Source organism: Dromiciops gliroides, chromosome 3 (assembly GCF_019393635.1).
Source record: "Dromiciops gliroides isolate mDroGli1 chromosome 3, mDroGli1.pri, whole genome shotgun sequence".
In the NCBI taxonomy this organism is placed as follows: Eukaryota; Metazoa; Chordata; class Mammalia; order Microbiotheria; family Microbiotheriidae; genus Dromiciops; species Dromiciops gliroides.
Window position 1 is genome coordinate 372,349,071 of NC_057863.1, and position 10,432 is coordinate 372,359,502.

General features: G+C 37.2%; 1 pseudogene; it reads right to left on the reverse strand.

Annotated features, from left to right (window-relative positions):
• Nucleotides 1-7,099: 7,099 nt before the first annotated feature.
• Nucleotides 7,100-8,373, reverse strand: LOC122747633 (annotated as a pseudogene).
• Between the last annotated feature and the right edge of the window lie 2,059 nt (nt 8,374-10,432).

The window sequence follows — 10,432 nt, forward strand, 5'->3', positions numbered from 1 at the left end:
ACTATGATTGTATTTAAAGAGAGCAATAGATACAACTCAGAGAAGTAAAGCCACCAGAAGCCTGCACAATATTACACCGATAATCTCAATAGTGATCAAAATGGAAATAGAACTTACCAACCAATGCCTCTTATTTCAATAATACATCATAACATACTACTTCATTGATTCCAACATCTAGTCACTAAAAGTTAGTGCTGAACCTGATTTCAAGTTTGCTGCCACTGAATAATCTTGTGCTCCAAAGGCCATGGTTTTTAGATTCAGTCACATAGGATATAATACTGAGTCTTCATTTGCAAGAATTGTATTTGCATACGTAGCATCCCTTGTTGCAAAAATAATTGGATGGGTCTGCCAAAAGTGTATTGTGCAATCAATTGTTTCACAATTGCCTAATTGTGCTTGTATGTATCCAATTATCAGTGTGATTGGCCACTTGCCCCTTTATTTGACAGCACAAATGTTTCGCTGCAAGTGCAATTAGCTGCATGTTCAATTCTGATACGGAGTATTCCTTTCCATCAGATTTCCTCACACTGTCACCTAAAAATTGAAAATAAAGTGCAGATTAGTAGAATCAGAGGTATAAGCAGTTATCACAAAAGAATTGGTTCAGTCATTAAACTCACTTCAAAAACAATGAAAATAGTTTACACTTATTATTTTTTTTGCTGGGGCAAGGGGGGTTAAGTGACTTGCCCAGGGTCACACAGCTAGTAAATGTCAAGTGTCTGAGGCCGGATTTGAACTCAGGTACTCCTGAATCCATGGCCGGTGCTTTATCCACTACGTCACCTAGCTGCCCCTACACTTATTCTTGAATTATATTAAATAATAAGTTAAATTAAATTCTTGTGATCAATTAAGTTTCAAACCAGCACATGAAAAGGGATTATACTTTAATGGTTAGGGAGTGAGAGGAGGACATATGAGAATTAATTTAGAGGTCATCTATAGTAGTTCATTCCCACCCTACTTTTACAAATGAAGAAACTGAACTTTAGAACACTTAAGTAACTTGACAAAGGTCACTATCACAGCAAAGTACAAGAATTAATATGGCAAATAAAGGTTAATATTTATTGAATATCTACTCCATGCACCATGTTGACAAAATCAATGGCATCGTGATCCTTGTTCTCAAAGAGCTCATGGGTTAGATGGAGAGCCAGAACACAGAAGAAACAAACAAGGTACAACACATCAATAAATGAAATGAGCATAATATTGCCCTAGAGCATGCCCATTAGATGTGTGAATATTTGTGTATAGGAGACATGTTTTGGTAGAGATGGAAGGCAGCAGGTTGGAATGAAAAAGTAGGTCAGCCTTGGAGGAAGAAAGACCTAAGTCTGAGTACTGCCTCCTACACATACTCTCTCCGTGATTATGGACAAGTCATTCAATTGCTTAGTGTCCCCTTGTAATTTTCTAAGACCACAATGTATAGATGAATTCTCAATTTGGATCAATGGAAGGGGTTTCTACACAGGGAGTTTGCCACATCAATGAAAAAAAAATCAAAATATAGGAGGCAGAGAAGCTGTAAATTAGCATAGCATTAGCAGAAGGAAAATATTCCTTTCCAAGCATGTAATCTATATAAAGGAGAAGAAATGGGAACAAGAAAGTTATGTGTGTTACAGATGAAAATCATGATATCTTTGTAGCATCAGTGCTAAGATTACTTCTCCAACTGAGCAGTAATAGGATTGCTTGTTGGGTCTGGTGATGAGGTGAATCCTCTCAGGTTCAAAAATCACACTGTGGCTCTTCCTCCTAAAAATATAGTTCATAATCCTCGACTAATGAGTTTACCTTTAATAGTCAGCCAGTTGGTACAATTAGCTCAAATAAAATATGTTTATTGCAAGTAATAGCTACCCAGTACTCCCCTTCCCTAAACTTGGGCATATTCTTTTACAAATATACACAACATTCCTCAGAAAAGAAGGAACAAACTTAGGATAGACTTAGAGTAAGGCACACAGAAAAGGAATACATACAACCAAGACAACATGTGCCTACAATGACATGAAATCCACTGCACCACCTGGCTGCCCCCTCTACATACACACTTTATTTTTATTTTTATTTTTATCTATTTATCTATCTATCTATTTATCTATCTATCTATCTATCTATCTATCTATCTATCTATCTATCTATCTATCTATCTATCTATCTACCTACCTACCTACCTACCTACCTACCTACCTACCTATTTATTTATTTATTTATTTATTTATAGCGAGGCAATTGGGGTTAAGTGACTTGCCCAGGGTCACACAGCTAGTAAGTGTTAAGTATCTGAGGCCAGCTTTGAACTCAGGTACTCCTGACTCCGGGGCCGGTGCTCTATCCACTGCACTGTCTAGCTGTCCCCTCTACATACACTCTTAATGGTCTGGGTAGTTGTCTCTGGAATCTAGGGTTGATTTACTTCTCTGCTGCCTGAGTTCAAGTGTTTTAAATCTGTTTTAAGTCCATAATGCTACTCCTCTATGTCTGTATCTCAATAGAAAGGGTGTTTTCTGTTCTCTCCTGTGTGTATCTCATTTGTGCCTCAAACTCTCAAACCGTCCAACTGTCTCTAGGACTGAACAGGCTAAGTTCTTTTAAATGGCTCTATGGGCACAGAAAATCTTCTGCTACCTGAGAGATAAATGCCCTTTCATATCACTCAGAAAATGACATACTGGTAGGTTGGGCAATAGTTAGAATACTGGACCAGAAATTAGAAAGACTAACTTTTAAAAAATCTAGGCTCAGATATTTACTACTTATGTGACCCTGAGCTAGTTGCTTAATGTCTACCTCCCTCAGTTTCCCCATATTTAACATGGTCATTATAATAATAATACCTACCTCCCAGTGTACTTTTGAGGATTACACAAATTAATATTTGTATAGTGATTTCCAAACTTTAAAGTATTATATATATGATCACTATATTACAGGGGTAATAGGATACACATCCATATACATGCATATATACACACACACACACACATATATATACATATACACATATATAAATATATACATATACACATACATATGCATGTATATAAATACATACGCATACATACACACACACACATATATATGTATATATATATACATGAGTGTGCCTTTCACTTCATTAGCCTTTAATAATACCTTGCAAGTTCCCCAGTCTGTCCCTTAAATTGTTCTGGGATTACACAAATTTGCTATTGGTTGAGATTAAGTCACACTTTCCCTATTGCCGCCACCATTAACATCTTTAAAACTGCTGTAGTAGCCAAAATAATTCGAAATGGGCTTTTAAGAATGTTTGAAGGAAACATCTCAAATTTCTCAATTTGATGCTAAAGAAGAAAACCATAGCCTCTGATACAACTTCCTTTTATCATAGTAACTACTTGGCTGAAAGAACCATAATTCTGGCCCATTTTGACAATGCTAATTGTCAAAAATGTTCCACTGTTAAATTCTCATGACGAATCAGTTAAAAGGAGAAAGTACATGTAAAGAGAAATGATAAAAATAAAACAATTGTGAAAAACCTTGAATGTTTATCAGATGTCAGATATTGTTATGATAGGCAATAAGGCATCACTTTGTTTTCCTGAGGAGGGAAGCATTGTAATAAAAACTGTCAAACTAAAAATAATATATACATATATAAACTATATGCTATACATAATACATGTTTTTATCTCTACCTTTCTTCTATATATATTTATATATACAGAAAAACTATGTATAGTAGAATATATACAATAGAAATTTAGATACATAAATATGTACTTTAATGTACATCTATATAGAGTATATACCACATATAATAGATATGAAAAGTAAAGATACATAGGAACACAATATAGATATATTAAATGTTTGGACATGTATATATACTTGCATGCATTTACACATACATACATACATGTGATTATGGATTTGGAACTTAAATGTATCTTCTTTTATTTGGCAGTGAAAATAGAGCTTTAAAAGATAACCAGACTATGAATATCTATTTGAAAACAATTCTCCTTCCCTATATCCATTAGAGATAAAATCACCCAAACAGATTAATGGGGAAAGATGTAGATTTAATTATTCTCCCATGTGCATTAGCAAAAGCTATAAACTATACTTTATTTATTGGAGGTGTTTTGCAGTGTCACAGCTCTGCTGAGGAATTCTCCTCATCAGCATTCTCTGCTGGAGAAGAGTGATGACTTTTCCACTGGAGTTACGTAATTCTAAAGCCTGGCTTTAGAGAACACCTCTAGCACATTAATGAATAATATTTGTGCATTAGCAAACATGCTCCAGAGACAAAATCAAATCTAATGGGCTTAGGTACTCATAAATTCTGACACTTCTAAGTTCTCTGTACAATACTTCTATATAATGAATTACACAGGATACATACATTCTATCAGGATACCTGAAGCACTTCCCCCCTTGTGTGCATAGAGCTTAAGGTAAGAGTAAAAGAGCAGCAACCTTTAATTCAGCCATTCTATGGACTCATAAGAAGTCCTAACCAATTGTATTTTCATCCACAGTTGGCTTTCTATTCTTCAACTGAGTTTCAGTAATACTGAGAATAAATAGATAACCTTTGCCTCTGTTCACTTGTAGCTAAGTGGTATAGTGGAGAAGGTGCTAGACTTGGAATCAGGAAAATGAGTTCAAATCAGAGGCTTGCTAGGTAAGCGACCCTTGGCATGTTATTTAATTTCTGTCAGCCTCGGTTTCTCAAATGTAAATTGAGAACAATAATAGCACCTACCTCTCAGGGTTATTGTGAGGATCAAGTGAGGTAATATTTCTAAAGTGCTTTGCCTTTGTAAAGTGTAAAGTTGCTATTTGCAAAGTGCCAGTGTTTGGCCCACAATTAGTGTTTAATCAATGCTTGTTCCTTCCTTTCTTCCATCCTTTCTCATGCCCTGATCTTCTGATCACCTTGTTACTTTTAGCCCCTCTATTCACAGTCATATTTAAATTGAGAGGCAGAATGGTTTAGTGGATAGAGTGTTATGTCAATTGAAAGCAAGACTAAAGTCCAAATCCCACCTTTGATTCTTGTTAGCTGTGTGCCTATGGATGTCACAATCTCCAAGCTTCAATTTCCTCATATATGAAATGGTGATAATAATAATAATAATTGTAAATTTTTGTATACTGATAGATGATATGACATAGTCCTTGGATTCAAGTCCAATTTTTACATTGTATTGGCTTTTTGACACTGGGAACATCACTTAACCTCTAGGTGTCTAGGCAACTGAATATAAGCTGCCAAAGAGGTACCTATCTGTTTTGGCTAAAGGACTTTTCTGATCAGAAGCTCCTTTCACCAACAAAAGGATTGAACTGGTCTAAAAATATCAACATACCTCTAGTTGCTACTTCACTGGATTGTTCTGACACTCCAATGAGATAATGTACTCAAGATTTATAGTTTGAAAACATTAAAGAACTATATAAATACTTCTTCTTCTTGCAATGATGGTGATGATGTAACTACTTTGTGTAAGGCATTGTACCAGTCACTGAGAGGTATAAAATATATCTCCTGACTCACTATCTCTGGCAAAAAAGGTCATATAGCCTTGCTGTATAGAAAAAAGTACTTGAACACCTTTAAAAGGGCCTTAATTAATTATCTCTAGGAAAACAGTACTTTAGAAAAAATGATGTTACAAAGACAGTTACTATCATAGGAGAATGTTTTCAGTAAGAGTTATGTTCCTAGGGAGATTGGCTTGATGCTATATATGGAATGTGTATATAGAAGGAAAATGGAAGAAGGGAGGGCTTCAGTATGACAGCAGTAGATTCAGAGACTAGAAAATCTGGATAAAGATTTTAAGAATGGATGCCATTGTGTTCAAATCTATGTATCTATGTATCTATGTATCTATGTATCTATGTATCTATCTATCTATGTATCTATGTATCTATCTATGTATCTATCTATCTATCTATCTATCTATCTATCTATCTATCTATCTATCTATCTATCTATCTATTTGTCTGTCTATGTATCTATGTATCTGTCTGTCTGTCTGTCTATTCCTATATGTATGGATATCTACTAGGCTGAGAAGAGCCAAGCTCTAAATTGTCAGGTATGTGGGGAGCAAGATAAATCAATTGTTGAAAACTTAAATATATGTAATGAAGAATAGTTTGGAGTTCATATGAATCTAGACTAAATGTATTGGAGAAGAACTTTATATCAGTGCTTTATGATCAGTGGTAAGGGATATCAGCAAGTAATATAGAATAGCTATGGTGCAAGGTGCTGGGAATGGTGGGAGGAATGGGGCTCACCACAGTGGAAGTATGGATGGGCATATTTGCATTAACCTCCTGTTACTGAACTAATTGTAATGGTTAAAATGGGAGTACAAAAAGTTAAAGTGGGAGTGTGGGTATTGGCTGTTATTTATTTATGAAATTTTCATATTAAGCAAGACATAAAATAATAACAATACAAAGAAGGACATGGTAAGTGTCAAATGATTCGATTTGAGTCTATCAGCCTACAGTGTCCATTAAAGCAGAAAATCATGTCTTACTCTTTTGGTATTCCAACAGTTCTGTTCTCCTTAGCATCAGATGTTTTAAGGGGAAACATTAAGAGCCAGAAATTGAGTGGTGAATTCAAACTAAATCTGACTGATACATGATCTATAATAATGCCTTCTGCATAGTTGATGTTTAATAGCTACTTGTAAAAAAGAGAAAGAGAAAGAAAAACAAACGAGGAAATAAAGGAGGGGAACATGAAAGAGAAGAAAGAGAACAGTGATCAAAGGAAAGTGAGTGAATGTAAAAACATTTATTAAGTACTAAGCATGTGCTATCTACTAAAGGTTGGAGGCATAAATATAAGCAAACTACACAGTCCCTGTTCTCAAGGAGTTAATATTCTAATAGGAGAAAATGACACATATAGGGAGTGGTCACCAGAGAGGAATGGAGGAAAGTTTTGGACTAGGAAATAAGATCGAATGGTGATTAGAGTCATAAGAATTTTTTTTTTTTGAGTGTGATGGCCTTTAATCGTGCTCGTGCCAGGTGCCTATGCCCCTCACTTGGCCTGGCCCCGCAGCAGGCCGGCCCTGGTGGCCAGCGGCTCCTCCTCATCCGCGTAGTCTGGCTCCAGCCATGGCTCTGGTTCGGTTCCCTCCACCTCCAGCTCCAGAACAGGCCTGCTCCATCCCGACCAGCGCCCCGCCCAGAGGCAGCATCATTCCGCCACAGCAAATCCAGGCCGGCCATGTATGGAGGCTCTGCCATAGAAGACGCACAGGCTGCCCAGGAGGAAGATGCCATAAGAGTCCTCCCGGCCCATATCACTCTGCATGAAGAAGGTTACTCCCATGCTGGAGGCCAAGAGACCATTTCTGAACCAAGAGAGGAAGGCTGTCTCATGCTCCTTCCGCAGGAGCCAGGCATCCCTGCTGTCCAGCTCGGACACTGGGGGCGCCGGGGGCTAAAGGATCCCTGCCCAGCCGGACTGTGCCTCAGGGTCGCCGGCAGCCGTGCCCCCTGGAAGCTGGGGCGCTGGACCAGGCGAGCCGCCCGACCCCACCACCCCCAGTCTCCCCAGGAATGGTATCATCGGTTTGATTATTGTTACATGGGTGGAGAGAGACAAAAATTTGGAACATAGTATTATAGGAAATCAGAGAAGAGAGAGCCCAATGCCACCTGGAATGGTCATGTGAGGAATTTGAGATAAAGCAGGATTAGAGAATAAAATGAATATCAAAGTAATATCATGGGAGTTTGTTTTGATTTGTCTCTCTTAGAATAAACACATGGAGGAAAAGGTTGATTCTACTAAGTTTAGAGAAGCTCATCACTACTTTGGCTTTAGGGAAAGCAATATTTTAGCCACAGAAATATCTCAAAGACCATCTACTAAAGGATAGGGAGAACATGAACTGTGTTTCTGATGAACATATGGACACAAATGAAATCACAGAGTTTTGAAGTACTGAAGTAGCATCATGAGGATCTTGGGTTCATATATTTGGAGCTAGAAGGGGCCTTAGAGGTCACTGAGTGCAACCCTCTCATTTTTTAAGAAGAGAAAACAAACCCAGGGAGGTGAAATTATTTCCCCCAGATCATTTGCATAGCAAATGGCACAGCCAGTATTTGACCCCAATTACCCTTTCCAGGGTACAAAGCTATCTCTCAAGTAAGTTCCTTCCCATTCCCCATTACCCTAAAACATTGAGAATTGACAGAAATTTTCATATGCTAATATGTTTTGGCTTGGGTATGTTTGTCATTTTATGCTGTTTCACCATTCGCCAGTGGTCTCTCAGTACTCCTCTGAAGAAAGGATTCCATTGCTCTCCAAGAATAAATAGCATTTAATAATATCTCCCTTAATCAGCAGGCACATGGACTCCAAGAAACAGGAAGACTCTTAAAGGCCCATACTAATAGATTTCACTCATATACTACAGGCGGACAGCTAACTGGCACTATGGAGAGAGTGCCAGACTTGGAGTCATGAAAACCTGAATTAAAATCTGGTGCCTGACACTTAGTAACTATGTGACCCTATGAAAATTGCTTTACCCTGTTTACTTCTGTTTGCTTTTCTGTAAAATGAGCTGGAGAAAGGAAAACAAACCACTTCAGTATTTATGCTAAGAAAACCCCCAAAAGAGGTCATGAAAGATTGGACAAGACTGAAAACAACTAAAGAACAACAATAAGCTGACACATCAACTGCGATTTGTTTAGTCTGTATTATAAATTCATATATTCATTCATTCCATAGGATTAGAAAAATTCAAATATTCCAGAACAATACCCAGTCTCTGTTAACTACATATTCCCTTCCCTCCTCAAGGACTAAAAATAACAGAAGTATCACCAACTCTTGTGAACAATTGTTTTAAAACCTACAAATGATGAAACATTCCAATTCAATACGTGAAGACTGCACCATGTAATTGGGCTGGGTGTTATGAACCAAATTTTAGGCATTTTTCTGACAGCTGTTAGCTGATCAAGAAGTCATACAGATATAATTTTATCTCTTAAAGTGGTATTTCATGCAACATTTAAGTTTCCAACTTTCCAACTGTCAGGCTCTTTTCATTGTTTTCTCCACAGGAAACAATGTACATGCCAAAATGAATACCCAGTCTACCATGCCATCATGTTAACAGGATGAAGCATGGATTGCAAACAAATAGTTAAACAATTGGTTCTTAACTGGTAGCATGTTTTGTTTCATTTTCATATCAATTTATGCTTTATTTTAAAAAAGGAATTCAATTGCACATCAAATTCCATTAAAATAGAATTTGTTAAGGGTATGCTATGCCAATTTGTTAAGTGCCAGACGTTGTGTTGGCAATGGAGATACCAAGCTAAAAAAGAAAAGTCTCTTCCCTGAAGGAGTTTACAATTCAATGGAAACAAACAATATATATGCAGATAAATACATAAAAAGAGAAGCAAAGTGCATACAAAGTAATGGGTTGAGGATGTTGAGAATTCAGGACCAACAAGAGCTTATGTTTGAGGTAAGATTCGAGTCTTCAATGGAACTAGGGATATCAACTGGAGGAGGAGAAGAGGAAATACAATACTAGCTAGGGGAAGATGAAATGTCCTACAGAAGGGGGAAATGATATGTCATGTATATGGAAAGTCAAAAGGAAAATGTGGCGGTAATATAGAGTACATGGCTGGCATGGAGTGGGATTAATGAAAAGTCTTGAACATAGGCTGAATCTAGGGTTCTGAATTTCCTACTTTCTGGAAAGGCAGACGTTGCAGGTGTGTGTGTGTGTGTGAGGGGGAGATGATATAAAATTAAGACAAGTTCTCTTAATCTGTAGTTATCTATTAATCAAAGGAAATTCAGTGCCTCAGTGAATAGAGTGATGGGCCTGGAGTCAGGAAGATTCAACTTCCTGAGTTCAAATCTGTCATCAGACACTTACTAGATACATGACACTAGGCAAGTCACTTAATTTTGTTTGCCTCAGTTTCCTCATCTCTAAAATGGGGTAGAGAAGGAAACAGCAAACCACTCCAGTATCTTTGCCAAGAAAACTCCAAAATGAGGTCATTAAGAGTCAGACATGACTGGAAATGATAATCAACAACAATGATGTGCTAGGGGGAAAAAAGTCCTGGATCAATTGTGAGGAGAGGCCTGGGTTCAAATCCCACTTCTAACATTCAATAACTGAACCCTCTGAATATTGTGTTCTTTAAAAATCTAAATGTGGGTTCTAATCTGCCCCCCCACAGTTTTGGGGGGAAACTGGCTAAAATTACTGATAAATTCACTAAGAGTTTAGGCTTTTGAGGGTTTATTAAAAGATATAAGATAGTAAAGAGAGAGAAAGATTGAAACAGATTTCTTATAGAATGGAAATCC